Consider the following 16,784-nt stretch of genomic DNA (forward strand, 5'->3'; position numbering starts at 1 on the left):
CGGCTATTTTTTAACCCCTCCAACTTCCCCGTTTGAACTAAATTTTTTTCCCCCGAGAACCATTTCATTTTGGAGTACAACAAAAAGTCGTAGGGAGCCAGAACGGGTGAATACGAGGGATGTGGCTGCAATTCATAACGCAATTCATGCTTTTTGGCGGCGATAACTCCAGATGAATGTGCTGGTGTCTAATCGTGGTGAAACAGTGCTTTCTTTTTCGACAAATGCGGCTGTGTCTCCTTCAATTTTTTGTGAAAGCAGACTGTAGTATTGTCCAGTGATCACTGGACCTTCTTCCTTTTTCCGTAAAATTCGTCGTTCGCATCCCAAAAAATCGTCGCCATGACCTTTCCTGAGATTGTTTTCGCCTTCGTTGTAGCAGATTCACCGGGAGAAATCCATTGTTTTGATTGCTGTTTAGTTTCTGTTGTGAAATGATGAATCTAGGTTTCATCAACGATGACAACTCGAGGAAAAATTCCTTCGCATCTCGCTTAAATTGCTTCAAACTCTACTTCGAAGTTAACAGTCGCATCCGCTTGTTGTCCTCCGTGAGCAATCGCGGCCCCCATCGGACCGACAATTTTTTCATCGCCAACTTATCATGCAAAATATTAATTGCCATTCCGGTCGACATGCCTATGGCCTCTGTTACTTCGCGCACTTTCGTTCGTCGATCAGCGAGAATCATGTTGTGAACTTTTTGAATGATTTCTTCGGTAATCACATCTGCCGGGCGTTCTGGACGCTTCTCATCAAAAACGGATGTTCGCCCACGTTTAAATTCGTTCAATCGCCACAGTGTTAATAGATGGCGAAGCGTCCCCATAGACAGCATCCAACTTTGCTTTTATTTCCTCGTATTTTTTACCATCCAAAAACAACAAGCGAATTACCGAACGAAACTTCTCTTTTTCCATCTTAGCGAAAATCACGAAACTAGTCTTACTCGAATAGCTGCAAAATCCAAACTAACCTATCAATCAGTCTGAAATTTGTTTTGCTGTCTTTTCATAGATGGCAGTATACGCTGCGAACACCAACTTCCCTCAGGAACGCCCTCTGTCATCAAACACGGGTACTTATTGAACCGCCCTTGTATATAAGCTTTCGAATTAAGTTTATGTGGATAAACAAAGATATTCAGAAAAATTAAAAACGTATACAATATGAATAATATTAATAATAGAAATATAGGAGTAACCAATTCGAATAGCCGAAGAAAGAAAATGCATTTACATACACGAAGGGAAACAAATTTAAACTAACAAATTTATCCCTTCGAAGTGTTGCTGGGACAATCGCATTCGAACGTGTTTTTGTTCCATTGTTAGCGAATGCGGCACCTATTGTGCGCACAGCTTTCTGAAACCCAATACTTTGTAAAAATATTGCTGGCACTGCCCAATGAGATGCCCAGGGCTTCTACTAAATCTTTTGCAATCACTCGACGATATTCGAGAGTAGAAAATACTGTGATACGTCGGTACTCAATGGCTTGGAATAGATTAGATTTGTGGGGGGGCTGGGCAAATCCAAGCACTCAGTCAGTAGACCATTGTACTACACCCGGATAGATATCAGTAGAAAGAATAGAGATGGTAAAAAGGGTAAATTAGTTTGAGGTCACTCTTCCACAAATCTCTTGGACTCATTGATGAATTTTAAGAGATCCAGAAGAGTATGAACTTTGTCCATACTCAGTGTATCGCAACCCAATATCCTAAGTCTGATTCTGGAAAATGCAGGACAGATACAGAGAAAATGCTCTGCAGTGTCGTCATTCTCAAGACAGGATAAGCATATCGTGCTGTCCATGGTAGCCATATGCTGACCACAGACGTTGTGGCCTGTGATTACATCCACCAGTAATCTCAGGTCCTACCTGCTGAGTTTTAGGAGAAAGGTCGCTGTTTTCCTGTTTGGGTCTTTCACAAAGCATTTGGCTACTCTGCACGAGTTCAACTCAGACCAACGACCTCTGTGGGTAGACCTCATGAAGTCCTCAATCAATTGTTGAATCGATGCGGAATTGACACCTAGAAAGGGTTCAGGGCCTAGTGGCATACTTGCAGAGCCTTAATTTGCCAATTTATCAGCTAACTCGTTCCCTGCAATACCACAATGTGCAGGCACCCAAATAAGACTAACTTTTTTGTGTTTTGCAACGCTGTTCAGTTTTGTCTTACATTCAACGACTAACTTCGAAGAGCAGCGTGGGTTAGCAAGGGCTTTCAGTGCAGTTTGACTGTCACTACAAATTCCAATACTGTTGCCCCATCTTCAATGGCTTGTAAACGAAGAATAAATTGATAGATTGAACTGAAACTTCACATGCAAACACTCCGACACAACAAAAAAAAAAAAAAAATAGGTCAGTAGCAACACCCTCAATTCTCGAACCGCTATACTTATTCCACAACCTAGTCAATTTCCACTTCAATTTGCGTAATTTTGTATTTTAACATTTTTGGAGCTATTCGATAGCTTAAGAATGCCGTAACCAAGGCACAGCAAACAGATAGCAGCAGCAATGCTGCAAATTTAATTTTCCGCTATCTATGTTATTTGGTATCTAAATTGTCAAGTTCTGTTGAAATTACGCCAAACTATCAATTTTTCTATTTATGTAGGTTTTGACATTCTAGCCACGCGTAAAGGAGTTCTACGCAAAAATACGGTGGATTGCGTAGCCGGAGTTGGACTGATGAGGGTTATTTTTTTTGAAGCGCGGCCGAAGGCCTCCCACGCGAAAAGAAGTTCTACGCAAAAATACGGTGGACTGCGTAGCTGGAGTCGGACTGATGAGGGTTATTTTTTTTGAAGCGCGGCCGAAGGCCGCCCACGCGAAAAGGCAAAAATAAAATATATTACTCTTGTTGTTTTTGCGCTACTGTTACTAGCTGTTCAATGCGTCTTGGTCATGACCCATAAAATTTGATTAGACAGGTGTGTAGAAGTTGCCTCATTGTTGTTGTTGTTGTTGTAACAGCATACACGTTCCCTATGAATATTTGGGGAATGCTACTAGAGTGGCAGTACTTGACCGCATACAAATCCGGGTCTTTCCGAGATCGTTAGAACCTCCTTATATTCTTGTACACTTTTATTTACTCTTACTTAAGGGGTAGTCGGAATTAAAAAAAAATTTAATTTTTTGATTTTGCATTTTCTTGAAGTATAATATCTTAATATTGTGTGCAAATTTAAGTGCGGTTTTCTTAAAACTATGTTTTTTTTAACTGGTGATCACTGTAACTTAAAAACCGCTTGGTAGATTTCGACAAAATTTATACTGCTTTTGAAAAACATAAAAAACTCGTGGCTGATCGAAGGATTTTTTTTTTTTAAAATTTCGATTTTTTTAACAATTAATTGTCGGTTTTTTTCTCGAAAATCTGGAACAATATTTCCTGAGGCCGCCATATCGTTAGTTTTGAAGAAAAAGCCTCGATCAGGCACAATATTATCTATTATTAAAACTAATTTCTCTTGAGCGATTGATTTTAGATGAATCTCCAAGGACTTGTGATGATCATCGCAAGGGACTTCTGGAGAAGCGGGCTCCACCCAAACAGCGATAACTTTTACAATTATTAATTTTTTTTTGAAATTTTGCTAAAGTCAAGTCGAAACATGATGCATTAATGCTATGTTTTTATTTTTGTAAAATAAAGCAACTGACTAGCAAAACAGATTATTAAAAACCAAATTTTTTTCGGGCCTCTGACTACCCCTAACCCCTTAAGCAGGGATAGTAAATTAAAAACTTTGAACTAGTCTTTGACTTATGACGTTCTTCCAACAAACGAGCGATATATTAAAGTCATTGATTATTAAGAGCGACACTCTTAAAACAGAAGAGAATTAGCAAGTGGTACTTACATAAAGATAATGCATATAACAGTGCCGGCGGACTAGTTTGAGGCCTTTACGGAAGCATAATCGACGTTTTTATAAAACAGGGAATATTCAACTCTCATATGCAATTGAAACGCTGAAGTTAAGTGAGGCACACACAAATTTAGAATATCCATTAAAATAAAATTCATATTGGCACTGATTTACTTGCAAGAGATTTTTTTGAAGTAAGTGAATAAAACCATTTAAAAATACCCCACTAGCTTCTATAAAATCATCGCCAACGTCAATAGCCCTCTCTAAGTCCTATTCTCTGTCGGACAGAAGTTGCGATACAAAAGCGATAGTGCATGAAAACATTATTTAGTGAAAAATGGAACTGATCCCAGCGATAAGACAATAAGTCTTATGCTCAAATTACATACAACACTAACAACAACCGTTTCCACGGCAGTCGGTTCTACGGAACCGAAACGCCCCGGACTTGTAATCGGCCAAGGTCTTTCACTCCAGCAGCATTCCCCGTATATGTATGTATGGGGAATGTTTATGCTGTTACAACAACAACAATAACAACAACAAGGATAAGTGTTAAACGAAACTCTTTTGGAAGTTAAATATTAGATAAAATAAGTGAAATATAAGTGCTGTTAGAGTTTGAAATCCTATATGTGCCCTACTAGTCTTATTTTGATGCCATTTTGTCCCTTCCAAATGCTGGCATCATAATATGAAAATATACAGTTTGTGCCAGAAAAAAAGAACCGCGATTATTCATGAAATATAAAAGATATATAGCGTTTTTCAATAGGTGCGCTTCAACTTTGTTCCGATAGGGAGGGCGAACGACGCAATATTTTTTATTTTTCGCTTGTCATTGGTAAACTTCATTATTATACATTTCATCATGGAACGCTACACACTTGAGCAACGATTGCAAATCGTGCAAATTTTTTATGAAAATAATCGTTTTGTTGCTGCTACTTTAAGAACATTACGGCCATTTTACGGTCCATTTAACAAGCCGTCCCGTTTTGGGGTTATGTGAAGTCATTGGTATACAGTAACAAGCCGGCGACGATTTGTGAGCTCAAAGCCAATGTTGAACGCGAAATTGCTGGAATTTCGGCCGATTTATGCAAAAGAGTGGTCGAAAATTGGGTTCAACGATTGGACTTCGTAAAACGTGCACGCGGTGGTCATGCAAAAGAAATCGAATTTCATACTTAAATGTATATGTTCAAACTCGATAATAAAAAAAAAATTTGTTAAAAAAGTCAAACCGTTTGTGTTTTATTAAAAAAAAAAAAGTTGAAGCGCTCTTACTGAAAAACGCTTTATATTTCAACTTTTTTTCACATGAAGGTATATACGAAACTACGAGTCGCAATTACTCAATAAACATCTTCTTCAATCTTTGAACCAGCTTTTCTGCGTAGCTCGTCGACAAATAGGATTAGATTTTGCGAACTTGACGCACGAGTTCCTTTAAACCATGGACTGGCTTTCCGGCAAGATGCGTTTTCATAATTCCACACACTTTTTCAATAGGGTTGGCGTCTGGTGACTGGGAAGGCCAGTCCAATATTGTAACGTTACTTTCTTGTTTTGTTGTTTCTCAATGTGATTTTCTGAGAGCAGTGGTTTTGATGATGTCGGACCGTAGGATATGTTCGCTCCTTCAGTCAACGTTCGATGGTGTTGATACTCACATCTATTCCCTTTTTAGCAAGAATTGTGCGTGCTTGGCGTAGTCACAAAGAAGGGTCCCGCTTAAAAGGTTGAATGATTTATCCTGCTTTTTTGTCGTCACTTGCTTCAAGCCGCGCTCGTAAAAGGCATCAACATTTTTGTACACTTTATACCGCTGCTTCCACATCACAACAAACTTTTTGGATTTTTTAATTACTTTTGCAGCCGCGGCGTAAGATAATTTTGGCCCATTCGAATGCGTGCATAAAAATACCGTCTCAAAACGCTTCGTGTACTTTTCACTCATTTTTGTTTGGTTACGTTTACGGGAAAGTTTCGAACGACAATAACCTGAGTTAGCATTGGCGTCGTAGCCCTTGAGTGGGACTATTGTGCAGCCTGCTTTTATATACTATAAATATATACTATATATATATTTTTTATATATAATACTATATATATAGTATATCTTGAAGTTACAAGAAAAAAACCGGTGCCTTGCTTCTGACACAGACTGTATGTATATGTCCATATGTACATACATACATGTATGTATGTGTATGGATATTGTTGTTATTTTCATTATATATTTCAGTTATTTTATTTGTGTAATATATAAGCCGTTATGAATTTTGGAAGTAAAGCCAAATATGTATTTAATTTCATTTCATGTGCGAACATTTCTTTTGTGGAGATTATTTTGAAATTTCACAAAATTCTATAGACGAAGTTACAGTAATTAAAAAAATTAAATAATTACAATTAAAATAAATAAAAGAATTTAATCTGTTTTAGCATATACAAACATATACACATGTGACGTGAGGAATTTGTTTGCCTGTAGCCTATAGAAATGGCACCGGCCATGCCTGGTGATTTATCTATGCTTTCCATACGTTTGACTGCAGTTTTCTTATTGATGTTTGCTTTTGATAATTTTGATAACATAACTGCATTCCGTAATGGTCATCGCACGATTAGTGAACCGAACGCATATCACTCGCCATACAATGCACTAGAACGGAGAGAGAACTGGTTCGCGCAAAAACTTGATCATTTTGATAAGGAACAGCAGAATGTAACTTGGAAACAGGTAAGAATTTTTGCATTCATCTTTGATTTGTTGGCCATATTTGCTAAACAATTAAATTTTTACAACTGATAATATCAACGTCAATATGAATGGTATCCTGTTGTCTTTAGCGATATTTTATGAATGATATATTAAGTTTTATCGGAATGGTAGCGATGCACCTATTTTTCTTACGATTGGTGGTGAACTTCCAATATCGTCACGTTGGGTAGCAACCGGAGCTTGGATTCGATTTGCAGAGCACTTTGGAGCGTTTTGTTTTCACTTGGAGCATCGATTTTATGGAAAAAGCCGTCCAAAAAGGTGAGAACATACACATTTACAGTATGCACATATGTATGTATGTATGTATGTTAAGGGGATTTTCATAATCATGGTGAAATGGGTTTTTCAGGTAAATGTTAAAAATATTTAAAAACAATACGCTCGATCACTGCATACTTCCAAGCTTATAAGGGGTGATCAATTTAGTGGTATCGGATTTTAAATTGAAAGAAAAGAATGAAAATTCCAATTGATTGTGCAATCTTTATTACCATATTTATGGCTATCCGTAAGCACCAATTTTGAATGACTCGTTGGAGGACTTTGGTCTGTACCTCGTGAATAACTGTAGTTGTTGTTGTTGTAGCAGTAACTTTGCCCTGCCAGTGTAGTGTAATCACCGGTCGTCTTCGTCTAGCTCATCTAACGGCAGGCCCAGGAAATTTGCTGTTTCGACAGGTTGGGTCCATAGTTAGAGGGGTATTAGATGAGCGGGTTTGGTGGGGCATGTGAAAAGGTGGTTAGTGTCGTGCGGGGTGCCTTCACATGCAGGACATATGTTTGGTATGTCGGGGTCGATTCTGGATAAGTAGGAGTTTAAACTGCTACAGTATCCAGAACGTAATTGTACCAATGTTACGCGGGTCTCATGGGGAAGCTGGAGCTCTTTATCTGCTGCAGACGGTGGTTGGACTCCGATTACGGCATTCGGTGGTCGGAAGCTTAAGAAGGTGGTAAGGATATCTCGATGAATACCGTTTATTGTCTGTTTAAACACTGTCTGGTCCAGTAGTTGTCTGTTCCTTTTGTCCTGGGTACCGTCGGCATAATTGAGAAGGTGTCTCCTGATGTGCTTTTCTTGAATGGCGTAGGGTTGCTCTTCAACCCAAATATAGTAATTTTGTTTATTAACGTAGCCATTAAGCCAAAAATGGGCCTCCATAAGTGGACCATACGTTGGCCTGAGCACGCGACGAATGCTTTTCATAGAGCGTCGATTTTCATAATCCAACGTTGTAAACGTTGCTGAGGGAGGTGAGCTTCGCATCAACTTAGCGAGCGCCGGACAAGTATATAAACAAAATCTCAGCACCCGAATTTCGTTGGGTACCCTTAAAGGACATTGGCCGAGAGGTGTACATGCTGTAAGACTCGGCATTACTTCGAGTCCTTTTTGCGTCAGGTGCATGGAGGATGAGGCGGAATCATCTCAGCACTTTCTCATTAACTGCTCTGTTTTCGCAGGTCTAGCCCAGAGCCTAGTATTGAGAAGAGTAGCGGTCACAAGATATCTTAAAGTCGAAGTGTTAACCTCTATTTTCATTCATTAATTTAAAACAAAGGCATGCACTTTTAATAAATATTAACATTTTACATTGAAAAAGTCTGATCTTTCTCGATGCGGGCAAGGCAAATGGCGTATACTGATGGGCAAATGCCAATCATATCCGACAAGGAGGTCCCATTTTCATCTCTAGAGATTAGTGAAAGATGGACCCTCTAAAATATTGTAGATGATGCCATGAGCTTAATCCAGCTTTAGCTTTTCGATGTCTCCCATTGATAGAAGAAAGTTGTGAACGGAAGTTTTCTTAGATAAGTATGCGGCTCTTCCACCAGCTTTTCTTCTATGGTGCATAAAAAATACATGGAAATATCTACAGTATTTCATTCGATAAAAATATGTTTTTACTTTCACTTAGAGAGAAGCGTAGTAAATTTAAAACTGTTTTTCAAAATTTTTTTGATTTGTTGAGTTATGATGTTCTTGCCACAAACAACTGATATGTACGAAAAATTAATAACATTTTTTTTTATTTTAATTACTTTGAATACTACCACTTATTCCTGTTTTAGCTAATATTTTATATTTCTTTACAGTGATCTTTCATTTGAAAATTTGAAATTTCTTTCCTCGAAACAAGCACTTGCTGATGTGGCCAATTTCATTCAAAGCATGAACAGCAAATACCAGTTTAATACGAAACAGAAATGGATTGCTTTTGGTGGCTCTTACCCGGGTGCTTTGGCTGCCTGGGCGCGCGAAAAATACCCGCACTTAATACACGGCGCCATCAGTTCAAGTGCCCCGCTTTTGGCGAAAGTGGATTTTTCTGGTAGAATAGCATAAAAATCTCTCGATTACTTTAATTAGCTACTTTATTTTAGAGTTTTTTGAGGTAGTTAAAGCGTCTTTGAAAACACATTCCACGAACTGTTTGGAGGTTATCGGGCAGGCCATTTTGGAGATGGAAACTCTCACCCGTCACGAGAGTGGCCAGCGTAATTTGGATGAAAAGTTCAAGTACTGAAATTTATTGTAGTGCTTGAGGAAATATTGTTCAACTTTTAAATATTTTATATAGCACTTGTACGCCGCTTAAAGATTCAGTTGAAAATTCTTTGGATATGTCGAATTTCTTTCAAATATTGGCCGATAACATAGCTAGCGTGGTGCAGTTCAATAAGAACAACCGACTCGATGTCGGTTCCTCGATCGATGATGTAAGTACGGTTCAAAATAAATATAAGTACATATCGCATGTACAGGGTGAACGATATGAAGTGTTACCTATTCAAAACACCATAACTTTTTTGTGTGAAATTAGTTTTTATTGATTTCAAAGACAAAATTGTTCAAAAATGATTACAATTTTAACATATATTCACTTTAGCTCGATATGACCACCTTTTGCTTTGCGCTTTTTTCACCGCACCCATACTGTCATATTTTTTAGTCCTCACCTTGCTCTCCAAAATGGACCAGGTGGAATAGTCCATCGGACTTGCGTCTGGCGAATTCGAAAGCCATTGTGTGGTCGAAATGAAGTGTGGAACATGATTTTTTAACCATTCTTGGTTCACACAAGCTTTATGAGACGGTGCCGAGCCCTGTTGGAACGTCCACGGTCTACGACCAAGATGTTTGCGTTTCTACGGCTCTAAAACAGTTTCCCGATAATAAGTCGCATTCACTTTGACACCTGGCTCGATAAAAACGATTAGAGAGCGTCTATCAGCGGTCACTGCGGCTCAAACCATTACTTGCCATGGGAAATTGCTTCGAGTGGCCATACGCAAGCTCAAATTCTCGTATGAGCGTTCGGTCAAGTAAACACGATCGTTTTGAGTGTTTATGAACTGCTCAATTGGGAAATTTTTTTCATCAGAAAACACAATGTTAGGAAATTCGCCACGTTCGTGCAAGCGCAACAACTCCTTTGCTCTTTCTCATCGAACTTTTTTTTGCTGGGGTGAAAAATCGTGTACTTTTTGGAACTTTTAAGCCTTGACCTTGAGCTCATTTTTCAATATGCGTCGAATGCTGTCTTCCGATATTTTCAGTTCTTTGGCCATTTTTCTTTCACTTCGACGTGGATTTCGTTCAAGTCGAGCCTTCACTTTCCGAACCATTTCTGGCGTTGTTGCAGTTTTTTTTGGTCCACCTCGATAGCGTTTTGCAATGCTACCAGTATCATTGTAACGTTTTATAGTGCGATACACAAACATTTTATTCACTTTGAGGTGACTGAGCTCACGAACAATGGCTGGTTGTGATTTTCCAGCCAAACAGATATAACACAATCATACTATTACGTTTGAATTCCATCACAGAAAAAAAAAAATTCAACAAAACTGAAACGCAAATGCTTTTAATGGCTTATAAACAATATTGAACTGTCATTAGAACAATTTTGACGTTGATGTCATGAGCTGTTTTACAGATACAAGTAGTGTGAAGTTGGTAGCACTTCATATCGTTCACCCTGTACATACATTTAATTGATCAACTATGTTTTAAAAGATTTGCAATGTGATGGTAAATACAACAATTGGATCCCCGGTTTCACGCTTGGGCATGGTCAATGGCATGCTTTTGAATGAGTCAAAAGAAAAGTGCTTCGATTATAAATACGACAAAATGGTTGCTGAAATGAGGAAAACCTCCTGGTTTGCTAAAGCAGGCAACGGTAGGCGACAATGGACCTATCAGACATGCAATGAATTTGGTTTCTACCAAACATCAAATAATAAGAATGACACTTTCGGTGACAGATTTAAAGTTGACTTTTTCATAAAGCAATGCATGGATATTTACTCAGAGAGGTACTATTAAGGGGTTATATAAAGGGTTTTCCAAATAAGAGGTGTTATTCCCGTAAAAGATTAATGGTTTCGTTATTTGTGTGGCACGTAGCGCCGTCTTGTTGAAAATAAACGTTGTCCAGATCAATACTATTCAAATCCGGCCATAAAAAATCGAAAAAGTAACGTCCAATGACTCCGCCGCACCAAAAACCGCACCAGTCACACGTTGAGGATAGAGAGGCTTTTCAACAATAACTCTTGGATTTTCTGAGTCCCAGATCCGACAATTTTGTTTGTTGACGAAGCCACCGGAATGGAAATGGGCCGCATCACTCAAGAAGATTTTTCGAAGGAATTCCGGATTATTTTCATGCATTTCAACGACCTAATTAGCAAAGACACGAAGTTGTTGATGATCGGCCGGCTTGAGTTCTTGTGTTAACTGGACTTTATAAGCCTTAAGACCCAAATCTTTATGCAAAATACGGTGTAATGACGTTTGTGGAATGCCTAGTTCCAAAGAACGACGAGGAATGGACAAACTTGGGGTTTCTTCAACACTTTAAGCTACAACAGCAATAATTTCGACTGTTCTTGAGCGACGTTTACGGGTTTTATTCTTCATATCACTAACTTGTCCCAACAGCTCGAATTTTTTCAACAATTTCTGTATTGCGGTCCGACAAGGTGCTTCACGATAACCCAAAAATGTTTAACGAACCGTCTCTGTCAAATTTTCACCTTTTTTATAGTGAATTGTTTAAGCGTGTATCATTCCAGTTTTATTAATGGCGTAGTTTCTACTTGTCAAATATCAAGAAATGACAGCTTCAAAAGTGACATCTACCGAAATAGCGGGATATTCAAAATAACATCTGTTGTTGAAAAAGCCTTTATAATTAGAAGGCCGAAAAAATCGAATTTTCCGGAATTTTGTTTCGAGAAAACTTTTAAATTTATTGATCTAAAAATTTGTACACATATTATTATATGTTATGATCTCCGGGAGCTCCTCTCAAAAAAGACGTTTTGCGGTGACCACTATATCTCTGAACTGGATCCTCTGAAATTAAAAAACCGAACAGATTTCGTTAAAGTAATTTTAAATTTAGTAATTAATCGAAGGAATTATCAAAATAAATTCTTTTGCCAAAAAGGCGTTTTCTCAAAAAAAAAAAAAAATCGATTTTTGACCAAAATTTCAGCCTTAAATTGTTTATAAAAAAACTACAGGGTGGCTGATGAATTTTGCTACATTAAGAAACTCAAATAACTTTTTTTTTAGTGTATGGAATTCATTTATTTTTTTTTTTCAAGTTGAAGGTCATTAAATTTTATTAAAAGGCGCTTAACTAGTTTTAAAAATAATTGAATTTAAATGCCCCCCATGCTCGTTGACACAAGTGCGGCAAGAAAAAGTCAGGTGCAGTAAGATCAGGCGACCTGGGGGGCCAACGAAATTCGGAGTTTCTTGAAATCAGTTTATTGGGAAATTTTCGTCGCAACTCTGTCATAACAGTCTGGGCTATGTGAGACGTTGCCCCATCTTGTTGAAACCACACAGAGTTGAAAGGAATTCTCTTTCGGCGTAGTTCTGGATAGAAAAATTCTTTCAGCATTTTCAAATAACGGTCTCCAGTAACCGTAACGGTGTGACAATTTTCTTCAAAAAAATAAGGCCCGACAATACAGCGTGAAGAAACCGCACACCACACTGTCACGCGAAGAGGATGCAATTCCGTCTCGTGGAGTATCTGTGGGTTAGAAGTACTCCATATTCGACAATTTTGTTTGTTCACATTGCCGTTTAAATTGAAATGGGCCTCATCAGACATGAAAAGGCAGTTTAACATGTTTTGGTCTTCTTCCACCATTTGCAGGATCTTCTGGCAAAATTCCAAGCGAATCGGCAAGTCTGCTGCATTCAGTTTGTTATCCATTTGAATTTTGTAGGGAAATAAGTCTAAATCTTTGTGCATTATTGTTTGCAAAGACTGTCGGCTGACACCAAGTTGAGCAGATAAGCTTCTTGTTGAAACCCTTGGATTGCTTTGTATAGCTGCAGCTACAGCAGCGATCGTTTCCTCCGTCCGAACTGGTGGGTTTCGAAGATAAGGCCTTCTTGCGACTGTTCCTTGCTCAGCAAAATTATTCACCAGTCTCATTATGGTCCATCTGCTCGGGGGATCGCCGCCAAACATCCGCCTGTACTCTCTCTGTACCAAAACTACGGACTCCAGTGCGTGATAGCGGCGGACTATCCAAATTCTTGTTTGCGTGTCCCAGTTATCCATTTTAATAAATTTTAAAGATCAATCTGCAAATTAAAACAAAAATGGAACAGATAACTTAAAAAGAAAAAAAGTTATTCAATTTTTTTTTGGTAGCGGCTTTCATCAGCCACCCTCTATTTATCGGTAAGAAAAACTCTTCCATTAATTACTAAAAAATATTTTAAGAAGCTCGTGTTAAAATTTGAGAGTAATCGGTTTAACCGTTTTCGAGTAATGTTGGACACCGACTTCGGAAACTCCATTTTGAGAAAAACGCGTTTAAAATTTGAAAATAACTTTCAAGCGCTCTGAAACGTCTTTTCAAATTTGCGTGTAACTTCGAAAATATTCACCGTAACGATATTAAATTTTCTGTGTGTATCCTTAAATATATGCACATTAAGAAAAAAAATTAAAAAAAAAAAATCGATTTTTTGAAAATTTTAATTGTATATAACCCCTTAAATTTCAATTTTCAAATCACTTTTTTCTTTATCACTGAAAAATCTATATCTATTCGCCACAGCATGAACGCAAAATTCTTGGAACAGGTTGTTTCACAGACGAATGCGTACTATGGAGCTCTGCATCCGAACACAACCAATGTGCTCTACGTCCATGGTTCCATTGATCCATGGCATGAGCTCGGTTTGACCACATCTAAGAATACGGAATTGCCCACTATTTACATTGAAGGTACATATCTCTTTTTTCAAAATTTTTTTTTTATAATATTAATAGTTAAATGATTCTGTTTTGCAGGTACTGCACACTGCGCCGATATGTACGAACCGGCTAAAACCGATCCACCACAATTGGTGGAGGCACGTAATAAAATAATTAAATATCTTGCGCAATTGTTGGACAATTTTGAAAAGGAAAGAATTTAAATAGATATGAATATACATACAAACATTTACATATATATTTTTAAATTACAATAAAACCTAAAGATAATTGAATCTGAAACCTTTAAACGAGGCACTAAAAAAAGTTATTGATTTTCAGTTGTAAGCAGGAGGCCGCTCTCGCTCATCCAACAACACCACACCACACGTTGTTGGGTTCCCGGCCACTCTGGAGTGGAGGGAAATGAAAGAGCTGATGAGTGTCCAAGGATAGGTTATGAGCTGGACCTTCAGCGAGCGGTAAAGGATATGAGCATTTCTCTAAACGTTTTATACACTACGATTGACCTGAGCGTAATCGCGGCAACCAGTAGAAGATGGTCTAACTGCAGGGTCTTCAAAGCGCTCTGGCCGAAACTGCATCTTAAAAGTACTAAATATCTGCTTGGATTCAACAGATCAACTACCAGCGTTCTCACAGGTGCTATAACGGGTCACTGCACTTTTAGCACCCTTGCCAGTAAAATGGGTGTAGCTCACAATGACTTCTGCTGGAGCTGTGGAGATGAAAAAGAAATTGAGTCGGTACAATGTCCTGCACTTCAAAGAAGCCGTGCCAAATATCTTGGCGATTCTTTCTTTGAGGACCTAGGAAATTAACAAAATGTCTTACTGGAGGGACTAGTTACGTTCTTAAAAAGATCTAAGTAGTTTAAGCAACTTAGTTAGGGGATGGAAATCAAATGCAGGTATCACAATTTGTCTTAGCGCCACCGAATGTCTTGTGCTAAACAAGCAATCTGACTAACCTAACCTAACCTAATGGTAATAGGTAATGGTTGTACGGGTTAGGCTAAGGCCTTTATGCACTGCGACCAGATTGATCTATTGTGCCCCCCTAATTACTTAATTATAATTATTTAGTATACCAAGGAATCGAACCAGCTCCTTAGGAGGGAGCAATTGTAGGTCTTCCTCCTCTAGTAGGTACGAGCCCACGATTCTGTGTCTCCTGTGGCCTAATGCCTCACAGTTGGTTATTAAGTGTTCCATAGACTTCTCTTCATGACAGCAGAACCAGCATGATCTTTTACTATTGTGTTAAAGTGACTATTACAAACAAAGTGACCTGTAAGTGCTCCACAGAGTAATCTGAGGCCCTTTTTATCTAGGGTTAGAACAGATTTTTCTCTGTTGGCATTGAAGTTAAAAACTTTATACAGGTGACATTTTTGGACCTATAGGGTGTGTATCGTTTTTCATGCGCGGAACTCATTTCCTATTAGGTATGTCCTTTCTTAGCCAAAGTTACGAATTATTTAAACAATTAAATAATAAATGATATTATGTGAAGTATGTGCCATTGGAAGCTACAACTTTACTCCATCTTTCAGGCAGCATACGGATTCTTCTGACGAAAAATTCGATTTCTTTTTAGTTGATCCATTTTGCGATAAGAAGCCATTGAGCCAGTTTGCGATAAGAAGTGAACCGTTCTCTAATAACGGCTGACTGCGTTGATCGGAACAGATGGTAATATGAAGGTGCGATTTCTGGCGAATACGGCGGGTGGGGACAGATTTCCCAATTCAATCCCTCTAAATATTTTTTAGTTCTTAAATATTTAGCATCGTACGGCTTGGAGTTGTCATGCAGCAAAATCAGTTTGTCATGTCTACCGTCCCACTCCGGCCGCTTTACTTTGAGAGCTCGATTCAAACGCATTAGCTGCAGTTGGTAACGATCGTCAGTGTTGGTTTCAGATGGTTTAAGGAGTTCATAAAAGATGACACACTTCTGATCCCACCAGACGCACAACAGAACCTTTGAAACATGCATTTTTTTCGCTGTCGATGGACCTGGTTCACTTGGCACGCTCCAACTTTTTCAAGAAGCATCTCACACGTCACCAAACACTTCTCGATATCCCTCCCCTCCAATTGATGTGGCACCCTGTTACCTGCTTTCTGGACCATTTCCATAGCGTGCAAACGTTTACCGACGGTTGATCTGTCAACATCCAACTCTTCAGACATATCATGAAAGGTTTCACATGCGTCTTCATCCAATAATTGTTGTAATTGGGTATCTTCGAATTTTTTCAGTGCCTTTTCGCGATCTTTATGCCTCACGTCCAAATTGTCACTTTGGAGTCTTTACAAGTTGTATTTGATGGAGATGTGATTACCCTCTTTTACGAGGGCGGACCTCTAATTCCTATACTCCATAAAAACAATGTACACTTTCTACATTTCTCGAACTCCACAACGCTTATTTCGTAAAGGATACACTTATTTAGCAGCTTTAATTTTTTTTATAATTTGCCGATTACGCTTTTGTTAGACATACAGTATACCAAAAAGCCGATGACTCTGAGGTATGCAGATGATGGTGACGACATTAGCCTCGTCAACAGACCCGTTAACGTAGCTGATGCATGCACCTCATTAATTATTCCACTTTCGGCTTTGAACAGCTCAGCCGGGAGAACGTCGCACGTTGGGTGTGGGGCAGGACGTGTTGCTATTGAGTGGGGTCATCTCCGAATCTCAGGTATAATCTGCGCGCCTGTTGGCAAACAACAATTACAAATTTTTTCCTACGAACTAAATCCTTCGTTTGGCAATAATGGATATTCAACGACCCATTGCAATATAGAAGTAT

General features: G+C 38.5%; 1 pseudogene; it reads left to right on the forward strand.

The window, feature by feature from the left end:
- The first annotated feature begins 6,191 nt into the window (after nucleotides 1-6,191).
- On the forward strand, nucleotides 6,192-14,259 carry LOC128861278 (putative serine protease K12H4.7; annotated as a pseudogene).
- Nucleotides 14,260-16,784: the final 2,525 nt, after the last annotated feature.

This window comes from Anastrepha ludens, chromosome 4 (assembly GCF_028408465.1).
Source record: "Anastrepha ludens isolate Willacy chromosome 4, idAnaLude1.1, whole genome shotgun sequence".
NCBI classification, from domain to species: domain Eukaryota; kingdom Metazoa; phylum Arthropoda; class Insecta; order Diptera; family Tephritidae; genus Anastrepha; species Anastrepha ludens.